The following is an 11,371-nucleotide window of genomic DNA, read 5'->3' as shown; positions in this document are numbered from 1 at the left end:
GGCGTCAAGCACTTGGGTTATCTGGCCTATGTCAGTTATCTAAGATACGTTGCCCATGCTTTAGGCTCAAGAATTCTAGAATTAAGATATGTAACATCCCATCCTTAACATATGATGTACAGCAGACAACGCATCCTGTTCCACTTGGGATTTGTCTGTCAGTATCTTTCTCGGACGGGCGATGGTACTGTATCCACCACTCTCTCTGCTCTGATGATATCACCACTACCGCCATACCGCCATATCACTGGAGATGAAGCTGTTGAAACTACATCAAGTCCAGTTAGCTATCTCATATAAAAACTTTAGTCCCTATGGACATAAACTTGCTAAAGGCCACAAAAAAAGCCAAACATATGATAAAAAGTCAAAGTTGAATTTGTTAAGAAATCTAAAAGAAAAATATGCGCATTTCATCACAGAACCAACACACGGGTTATGAGACTGTTTGAAAGTTACCAAGCAAATCCCCTGAGGCAGTATACACCAAAACGAGTTTTTCCACAAACGTTTTGACCCCAAAGTCAGTTTTGTTCCATCCTATGTCACCTTCATCTGTTCAAGGTCAAGCATGTTTGACGTATGAAATGAAGGCAGTTGGAAGCAGTCATTGATTTGTGCCGGTGTCCCCTGCAAATTTATTGTGCATCCCATGCTTATCTTGTAAGCGGTAGCGCAAAAGGATTACAGTGGGTTGATGTTACAGAAGATGTTACAATTCCTATTTCAGTATATACATTATATAATTTCATATGGTGAGTTTGATCGACTAGATATAAAAAGTGGATACAACTTAAAATTTCAGGTATCTTGTTATGAACAATATGTTGTAACATTTCTTGCAAGGTTTGTTTAGATCTATCCCTAAAAAGGCTCCAATTTTTCACATTCTAAGACATAGTGTTCTAGTTTGTGTCCAAATCTTTGACCACAAACTTTAAAATTCACACGGTTAACATTTCCAGTTAGCCTGACCTCCGAACCACGTCTCTGCCTCCGTCATGTTGATGTCAAATGTGTGTCCGTTATGCCCAAATGATAACAGAATGCGAGACTCTTTTAAGTATCAACATGACCGTGACAATAACAATTCTAATGGCCATATGAATATCATCTCTAACATTAGACTACACTTTGATCAAAAAGGAATTTTTATCAATAATTGTTCTAAGTCATAATTTTAGTAATAGAGCTTACAAAGATTCTTATCAATGGTTATTATAAGACAAACATGATGATAAAGTCAGAGACATAACAGTAAAGTCTTTAAGGGTTGATCAACAGAATCAAGTTTTAAGTCTGCCAGGCATTATGAAGCTGATATGCTTTTCCTCTCATTTGCAGACTTTAATAAGCAGTAATCATATTCAACCCTAATACTCATCATAACAGCTGATTCTTTGTCTTTTGACACTATCTCCGAATGCTTTGGAATCTTATTCCTAGTAAGTAATTAATCTGTGCTTTGACCGTGGTATTATGATCACTTGTATGTGTATTATTGCGCTACGGTGAGCATCATTTTGAGGTAGTGATTGGGTTAGAGGAAGAGTGGACGGAGTCGATTAATTTTTTCCAGCAGACTGGAAAAGTATATTTGTTACTTTGATTTCATTTGCGTATGCCACACGAACTGAATAATTTCTCGCACAGATTATCACTGGTCAACAAAGATTTTGCCCCATGGAAAAAAAATTATCTGTGTCTCATGCATTTTTGCACGCTAAATCCAAATATGTTTTCAGAATTTCTTTGTCACCCATAGTTTTCTTGTTATAGCATACTCGCATATCATTACGTACAGTATATATGTACTCAGTGCTCTACGGAGCATTTGAAAAATAAAGTTTAACAAACGCAGCTATTATTTTCCTTGTTTGTGAAGTGTCATAGCTTCTTTTTGAAAGCACAATCCTAGATAAATGAGTCACCAGAGGCCTGCAGAAACACGACTGGAAATGTTGGGACATTCAAACATTGGCCACTCGTGAGTAGCAGTTCTCTGTTAGTTGCAGGCTAGAATTCAATGTGTAAACAGTCTTTTACACTATGTTGACAGATTGTTCTTTTGTGTACTCAAGTGTTGTGTTGATATCCCATATACCATTATAATGCCGAGAAACTGCGGTGAGTTGACATTCATATCGCAAAAACGTTCTTTCACACCCCTCATTAAATAATGCCATGAACGTTACTTTGATTGTAAAGTGGGTGACCAGGATGAAAGTTGGGCCTCCACCTTTATTTGCTATGTCACATGTGTCAGGCTTCTCACAGCCTGGGCAAAGGGTTCAGGCCTTACACCTTCATCCATCCCTATGATTTGGAAAGAACCTAAAGGTCACGCTTCGGATTGCTCCACCTATCTTAGTGTTGGGAAAGAGCGAATTTTTTTTGACCAGTGCGGCAAATACTGGATATTCCTAGTATGAATGCTACGACTGATACCAATACATTTACTACTGCTATAACTTTTACTACTACTACCATTGCTATTGGTGTTGTTTGACTTACAGTCACCACTACCTAAGTGAGATTGCTGTTAATTATACGTTAAAAACTACTGTGCTGTTACCAATAGCTGCTGCTGCTGCGTTTCCTACTTCTGCTGCTGCTCTTACTCAGTCGTCATAACCATGAGACACAGCTGGCAGCTGCAGCAGCGCTACCAGCACCAGGATAAACCTTGACTGATCATGAAGGTGGTATATTGTCCCGGTGAAATTGCGCGTGCTTCTTCCTCTTGGCCTGATGATGTTTGTCAATTAATCTCATAATTTAAACACTTCCTGTTATTACACAGAGATGGCGACTTGAGAGTTTTGATAAGTTTGTAAGGGTTTACAGTGAAGCAGTGTTGTAGAATTAATGAAATTCACGTCACGTTTTGTAGGAAAACTAATTGATATCTATAAGGCGTCTCCCACTACCCGTCAGGGAGGCTAAGATCTTAGGCATCCTCCACACTCCCATAACCTTGTTTAGTCTACACACAGTTCCTCATGCTACTCGCTTCCGTCTTCCTCTGTCCCTTTGTCCTTACCACCATCTCGCCTTCCTACCATCTCCTCCTCCTCTTTTTCTCCTAAGATGTTTCATGCGCACACTCTTCAACTTCATAATTTCTTAGCCTTTTTTCTGAAACCAGTTCTCACTTTAACAAGTTATTTTCTTTGCGCTATTTTCTTAATCCATATCTAGATGAGAAAAGAAAATACACCTCCACTTCCTGCACTCTTTACATTACTCTTAATAAACCGAATAACAACGTCAAGGACTCTCTATCACACTTACTATTCCCATCCAGTCTTACATTTCCTCTCTCATATCGGTTCCCAGGTGTAGCAGCATGCTGACCTGCTGCTCTACGTCTGTTCCTCCATTCCCACTGGGAAACCTATCAAAGAGCACGAAGACGTGAACCTTCTCCAACTTGCTATTATCTAACGATGCTTTATAATGAGACTTGCTTCCTATTAGTACAGCCACATCCCTCTTGTTAGCACTTACGTCGAAGCTCAGTCTTATATAAAAATTCTAGGTCATTATCCTATGCCTTATCATCCTCCGTATACAGCAACACTGGTGTTGTCCAGCCTCTTCCAGCTTCCTTACCTATCTTTTCCCCGTGCTTGTCCAACTGATTATGATCTCCCTCGCTTCTCCACTTTGAAAGTCGATGGATTTGACCCTTTACCTCATGGGAGGCTGATTAAGAAGCTGGATCACTAAGAAGGATCAAGGGGTACACTTCATCGATGGACAGAATATTAACTCAAAGGACGCGTGTCAGAGCTTTCACCAAATGGGTTGAGTTCACCAGCAATGCCGCAGGATTCTATATTTTTTTCTTATGGACAAATCCAGTTTGATCTGTGTGAATGACTTGTCAGACGGCATGAACTTCTACGTGAATATGTTTGCAAATGATGCTAAGTTTAAGAAGGTAATGAAAAGTGTGGATAATGACAGCTTCCAAAGTTGGTATGATATATGGTTAATGAAGAAGCTCAACCCGAGTTGAATAGATGGAAATTAGTGAGGATGGGTACTAGCGAAAGAAAACCTAGATATAATCATCATATATCCGGATATAAGATGCAGGAGTGTGTCTATGTTTATGTCAAGGACTTGGGAGTCGACATCTTCCTTAACTTGTCGTCTACAGACAATATTAGAAATACATTTAAATTCAAGATAAGGATATATTCAGCAAGGTTTTCCCATCATGCAAAAGACCAGAACTAGAATGCTGTTCTTAAGTTTGGTCACTGCACTTAAAGAAATACATAGTTAATAGAGAATGTCTAGAGGAAAGCAACAAAGAAGGTACCAGAATTCAGATGGCTGAATTTGCCTACCTTTAAAGAGGATGTGATACGAAAAAAGCGACAAATTTGTAAAAAGAGACGTGAAAAAGTACTACTATTAAATGAAAGCGGTGGATGAAGGGGGCAAAATAATTGGAGACATGATTAATGCAGAGACTATACAGAAATTTAAGATGTATGATAGTAGAAAATACATCTAAGAAGTATGATAATGGAGAATGTTCAAGAGATGGGGCCCCATGAGTTTAAATCTTCCACCCATACAGTACAGATATGGATTCAAAAAAATAGGTGATTACCTACAAGCCTCTATTTTCAAGACAAGTTGTACTGTGCCAATGGTTATTTACACAAACACAGATGTTTAACATTCTCTCCAGCCTACCATTATCGCTACTATCATACTTCTTTCAGGTTAAGGTATATACGTGCATTTTACATCATTTGTATTATCTGTTATGTTATGATGTTATATCATCTGTATCATCGCAAGGCAGAGCTAGTTTTCAGAGACCAGTTCCTCGTTCACAATATATAGCATCAATACCTATAATTCTTACTATTACTATCCTAACACTACTTTCTACATAATACACTAAATCATTTTGAACTTCCTCTTTCATTTCATGGCCTTTATTCTTATTAAATGGTAAAAGGGCCATACCTATCCATTGCTTTCATGCAGCCCCCTCACTCTCTGCTCTCACATATACAACATGAAAGCATTTCACCCTTCCAACAGCGCCTCAGTGAGTGGTTAATTCATACACTCAAGGGGCTTAAACGTATTCCACCACCTGCACTGCCAACCATATCCCCTCGAATAACTTTCACGCAAACTCAAGTGTTCCTTTCCTTGTCTGCCTCCCTTATAATGAGTAGGTACCTTCATCCTCAATAATGATATTCGATAATCTTCATGTCGTTACTTTAACTCATGTTTTGTGATTGTCGTAACATTCTGCAAGCTGTATCTAACATTCTCTCCGTCACTTCAGTACACTCTTTTCAGTCTTAGAATCCCAATCCAGATCATTGCTTTACTTAAAGTCTTTCACTGATTTGCCCTAATTCTCTCACACTACCTTCATCATGTTACTTCATTCTGACATTCCATTCTTTCTTCCTGTCCCTCCAGTGATCACATCTCTTTCTGCTACGCAGACCGTCAAATTTAGCTTTATGCTCCTCATTTGGGAAAAAAAAAAAATCATTCAGTCTTATGTTCAACAAATCTCGTATTCAACATTATCAAACCTTCTCCCTCCCTCCCTCTCACTTCTGCCCTTACCCCTCACACTGCTGTCTGCCTGACCAAACGAGTATCATCCTCATGAGACGCTTCGGGACAAACACACTTTTTAAAGCTGACTTGTCTGTGTACTTTATGAGGTGCCAAACTTGTGATTGAACTCACTTATGCTTTAAAAAATATGCTGCTGCAGTGTTTACAAGAGACATGGAACAATGATGCGCCTTTCCTCTTTTCCTTCACACCGCCTACACCCATCTACCCCTTCAACTTCCCACTGCAGTGCCTCTACGAAAGCCTTTCTTTCTCTTTATATTCATATTACTCATCAATTCAGTGTTATCCTTCTCCTTGACTGAGTTTCACCATTCATCCAACCTGTTCGAAACGATTTTGATACTGCTCAGTAGTTGGTATTGATCCTTAACAACTTTTTTCCTTCTTCCGGTGTAAACCAAAATAACCTAAGCTAAAATAGACTGTGGTCCTTAGCACTCAATCCAAGCACATGACCACAACTCTTTGTTGCTATCCCCTTCTGTGTTTGACTTTTCCTCCTTCCTGTTCAAACTTTCTTTGACCGCGCTATCTACTTCCACCTTCAAAGATGTTTTGTTTCTAATTCATAAATTAAGATTCAAATCGTTATGGCTATATGTATCAGCCGACGGATAGAAAGTACAACCAACGAAAACTAGTTCCAGTTTTTTACAAGCAAAAATAACTCAAAAAAGTTTGTCTCTAATCGGTAAAACTAGCTCTCGATTAGCAAGACTTAGTATCGAACTAGTAAAACGAGTTTCTCAAATGAAGAACTGGTTTCTGATTAAAGAAAGCTAGTTCATAAGTTTTAAAACAAGCTCTTGATTAGTAAAACTTATGCTGTATGAAAATATCAGGTTACAATGCATCATTCCATTCCTTAATTGATTTGTTTTTACATCAAGGACAAATGCATCAAGAAGAATGAAAAAAACTGTATCAGTGAACCTGTACTGGTACTTAAGATCACATCATTTAGTATAACCATCCTCTACGCTTTGTATTATCTCCTTGCTTGAATACTGTTGACAGTGGCATATTAATCTATTCATTAGTTTGATGCATCTTTTGCAGACGGATGCATCGTCTCGTGTTCCTTGTGTTGCTCTTTGATACCACCCCACCTGAGAGAGGCAGGGAGAGGATGTTGTGAAATTATTCCTCGTTCTCGCTTCTCTCCTACCCTGTCTAAGGAAGGCAGGGAGAGCGTATTGTGGTTCTGCTCCTTGCGCTGTGCATCTATTCCACCCTGCCTGAAGAAGGCAAAGAAAGGGTGTTGTAGTTTTGCTCCCTGTGTTGTGCTTCCGTCTCACCTTGTCTTAGTAACCAGAAGGTTGTGGTTTTGTTCCTTGTGCGCGCTTCTCTCCTACCTGTCTTGGTAAGGTGAAGGGTTTTATGGTGTAGTTGCGCTTCTATTTCACCCTGTTTTAGCAAGGTGTAAGGCGTTGTGGGTTTGTTCCTTGTGTTGCGCTTCAGTCTCACTCTGTCTTAGTAAGGTGAAGGATAATGTAGTTTTGCTCCCTGTGTTGCTCTTTTGTCCTACCCTGTTTTAGTACGGTGGAGGGTGTCGTGCCTTTGTTTCCTGTGTTGCGCCTCTGCCTCAACTTGTCTTAGTAAGGCGGAGGGTGTTGTGGTTTTGTTCCTTGTGTTGCGCTTCTGTCCTACCCTGTCTCAGTAAAGTGAAGGGTGTGTGGCTTTGGTTTCTGTATTGAGCCTCTGTCCTACCCTGTCCCGGTTAATGGAGGGTGTTGTGGTTTTGTTCCCTGTGTTGCGCTTCTGTCCCATCCTGTGAGAGTAAGGAGAAGAGTATTGTGAATCTGTGTCTGGTATTGCTCACCACCTTACCCCGTCTGATAAAGGCAGGGATCTGGGTGCGATGGTCTTGATCCTTGTGTTGCTCTTCAATCTCACTTACTGCTGTGGATTTATTCTGTATGTTGTTCAACTCTCAACTGCGCCAAAGAACTTCGTGAAGGAGTAAAGCAAAGGTATAAACCTACATCTGCTGTTTCCATTTGTCATCTAATGGTTATTTCTTTGCTAGACACGGATCTGTTGTAACTGTTTTCTTAATTAGCTTCTGCTGCAAATACAAATATAGCTATCACAAGCGCTGCTAATGATGGTGTTACTAATATAACTCCCACCTCTGTCATTGTTGTTGCTGCAGATGGTGGTGGAAGCGAAGGCTGTGGTACTGGTACATTAGTTAGGTTACCGATACTGCTACTGATACTACAATATTCATAGTTCAGTTACAAAACTTTCTGCCATTGCTGCTCCACTTGCATCTACTACAAAATGCTCTACTATGACGACAACAACTTCTGTTTCTACAATCAGTATCACTACCATCACTGTCATCCCTACATCTAATTCATCTGAAACGATAACTGCTTACAAGAATACTGCTTCTCCTTCAACCTCAGCGGCTAGCGCTGCACCATCGACAGATAACACAAGAGTTAGTTTTCTTTGTACTACCATCATGGTTAACAACGGCTGTAGCAGCAACAAGGGCAACTACTCTTCTGTCTGATGCCATAACCGCTGCCGAGAGTGTAGCAATCATGATAATGATACTAATGCTCTCTTTATTGTAGTTTTTTTATCAGTTCAGCGGAGCTGTAAAACTTTAGATGAACGAGAGAAAATAAATTCGATTAACCATATAATCCGCTGTGCGAGATCCAGTCTGTAAGCGGTGGTGGGCTGCGCCAAGAATCCTCCGTAAACAATGGAATTAGGTTCGACTTTTTTGTGTGTGTCGAACGAGAGAATTTCGAACATGTGATTCGGGTCCAAGGTGAACCAGTGTCATAAAACCTGAGCTAACAAACCCGTCCTGGTTTACCGTCCTCTTGTTCTATTGTGGGATGATTTATGTCATGATTTTTTAATTGCTGCGCGGTATTTTTGCTGATGCCTTCCGCAGTTACAGTTTTCTGCATCTTTGTGCTCGTGTACATATGAAACGTTTGAGAGGTTTCTTGTGGGGAGCGAGTCCAGAGTAAGTGAACTGTTCTGACTTTCCGATGAGTTTCCATCACCATAAAAGTGTATCAGAACGTTTACCATAACTAGTGTCGCCCCTGCTACAACTCTGTTCTCACGTAACTTCCACACTGATGCAGAGTGTCTCACAACATCACCATAATGAAAGCCAGTCTTAACATCGCTGTTGTCACCTTGCTTCTTGGTCACTGTTACAACGATAGTTATCGTCAATTATTACTGTGTCTTGCCATCATCTTGTGTGTGTTTAGCATATGGGAAGGTGACGAGGATTTTTTTTTATTTCACTGTAAGAACATTAACATACATCTCATCATAAGCTCATCTTTTGTTTTGTAATCTGGTGTAGCAGTATGGCCGAGTGGTTTCATCTCTGTTGTAAAACATCTGCCAGTCTACCAGTGGGAAGCTGAGTGTCCCTGTTATTTTGCTAGACTTCAGGGTAGAGGGCTGCAGAACCAGTTCCTGAAAAATTCTTCCTGTCAAAGGTACATGAATGTATGCTCTTCACTCTCGCTAAGTAAATGGGAGCGGAATTGATTATGATGTATTGCTGGTAAAAGTCAGTCACAATATCTGTGTATGTCCTCTGTGTATAGACTGTAAAAAAATGTTGTCATATTTTTTGGGTGAAACAATATTATGAAGGATTTTAAAAAATGATCATCGGTCTGGCCTGGTATCCTTGCTTTTGTGTTATTGTAATAAATCGATTGCTAGCGACATATACAGTCATTTTCCATAACTAAAGATGTATTGAATTAGTATCTCGATACAAATAACTATGATATGGGGCTACCATACCAGTTAGGAAATTTGTTTCAGATTCACTCTTCGCAACCTTACCAAGACTACACGATAGTTTCGAAATTCATGGGACCCGACCGGGAAGACGCTCATTTTTTTTTACCGTGTGTACAAGCAGCCAGAGTTGACAGAAAACGTTTAGGCTGGTGCATGACCCATGGAAAATATCTTGAGTCTCATTTGGTCGTGCTTTTCTTATTGGATCCTGCACTCACTGTATATAGCCTTCACTTCTATGTCTTCTGCTAGTGTGGGGCCATTTCTCATACAAATGAAGACTGAGGTACTCCACACTGGATTAAAAGATCATAAGCTTCAATAAAAGACAATTTGTTTTGCAGGCCGACCTAGAGTGTCCAACTGGCGTTCACTACATTCACTTGCTTCTAGTAGAAACAAGAGTTGATTGTTACTTGTGTCACTTATGATAACTTCTTGCATAAAAAAGACTGAATTAGACTGACAATAGAGTAGTTAACCTACCAGCTCACATAATTGTTTCATCATGAGCTGCCAAATCTTTCTTAGGTTGTGATTACTATTTGTGTGTTACGGGGAAGGAAATCTATATTAATCTCTTCACCTTGTACATATGTACCAAGTCTTTATTCCTATGTGTGTATATACACGCACCAGCCTAAGCCACAGTCCCATTCATCGAGCAGCCCCGAGGGAAGGATGAACAACTGAGTTGGGTGAGGCCGACTGCCGCGTCCAGATATCGAAACCATGAGGACTCGATCTCGGCGAGCCCATGCTGTGTGTGATTACTGTTTGATGTGACGTAGAGAGAATTTTGCAAGAGTGTTGGCCTGTCGCCTAACTACGTATATATTTTTCAAGCAAGTCTCCTATTCATTTACTCCTAGATATGCACACACACATACACACACACACACACACACACATAAATACCGGAACACCAGCCTAGGCCAGGTACCCATTTATAGACGCCTCGAAGGGAGGATAAACACCTGGGTTGGGTGTAGGAAGACTTTCACGCCTAAGATTTGAACTCATTCGGGTCCGACCCCAGGCTGGCCGTGTTGAATAATGGTCAGTAACGCTAACTATTACACCACAGAGGTCCGTGTGTGTGTGTGTGTGTGTGTGTGTGTGTGTGTGTGTGTGTGTGTGTGATTGCATTTTGTGATTATCCTCTGTGTGTTGCTCCGTCTTCTAACCTTGTATGTATGTACCATATCTTTACTTCTATGTACAATTGTCAAAAAAGTATCGACCACCTTGGCACTCGTACCAATATGAGATATTGAACGAAATTGTAGGATATATATGAGGAGTTATCAGCGTGTGTTGGTACGCCTGTGCCAGTGTTGCCAATCGCCTGTCTCCTAAAATTGCTGTGACCACAGGTACTGCTGCTGTGTTTACTGCCCGCATGTAACGATGTCGTTCAGTTAAGCAGATGACGTGTTGTGTAAGGTTATATGTGAACGTATTGGGATATATACATATATAGCACATAATATAATGAACTTGGCACGTGTCTCGCCAGCACACAAAATAATGTTTGTTGTGTTAATTATTTGCTTATTCTGTAGTCGACAGTATGCAGCCTGCGCGTCGTTCCATCCGTAAGGCAGTATCAATATTGTCAGGTAATGACAAAGATGATGTTTTGACCGAGTTGTGACCATTATATTCCGTGGTTATGTATTGTCATCGGTGTTCTATTATAAACATATTCAGGTATATCACCTACTATTTAGTATGGTCATCCGCATATTAGTTACACAGGGTTGGGCTATAACATGCAATGCTGAACATCACTTTATTAAGCTATGCATTCAATACTTCGTGTAACCACCATCAACATCAAGAACACAGTTCATTCCAGTTAACATTGACTTTACCAGACTCTTAGTCAATTGCCGTCCTTTTGGGGTCTTCAGCTTTTCCCAGG

This window comes from Panulirus ornatus, chromosome 38 (assembly GCF_036320965.1).
Source record: "Panulirus ornatus isolate Po-2019 chromosome 38, ASM3632096v1, whole genome shotgun sequence".
Taxonomy (NCBI): Eukaryota; Metazoa; Arthropoda; class Malacostraca; order Decapoda; family Palinuridae; genus Panulirus; species Panulirus ornatus.
Note: the sequence above shows the minus strand (reverse complement) of the source record.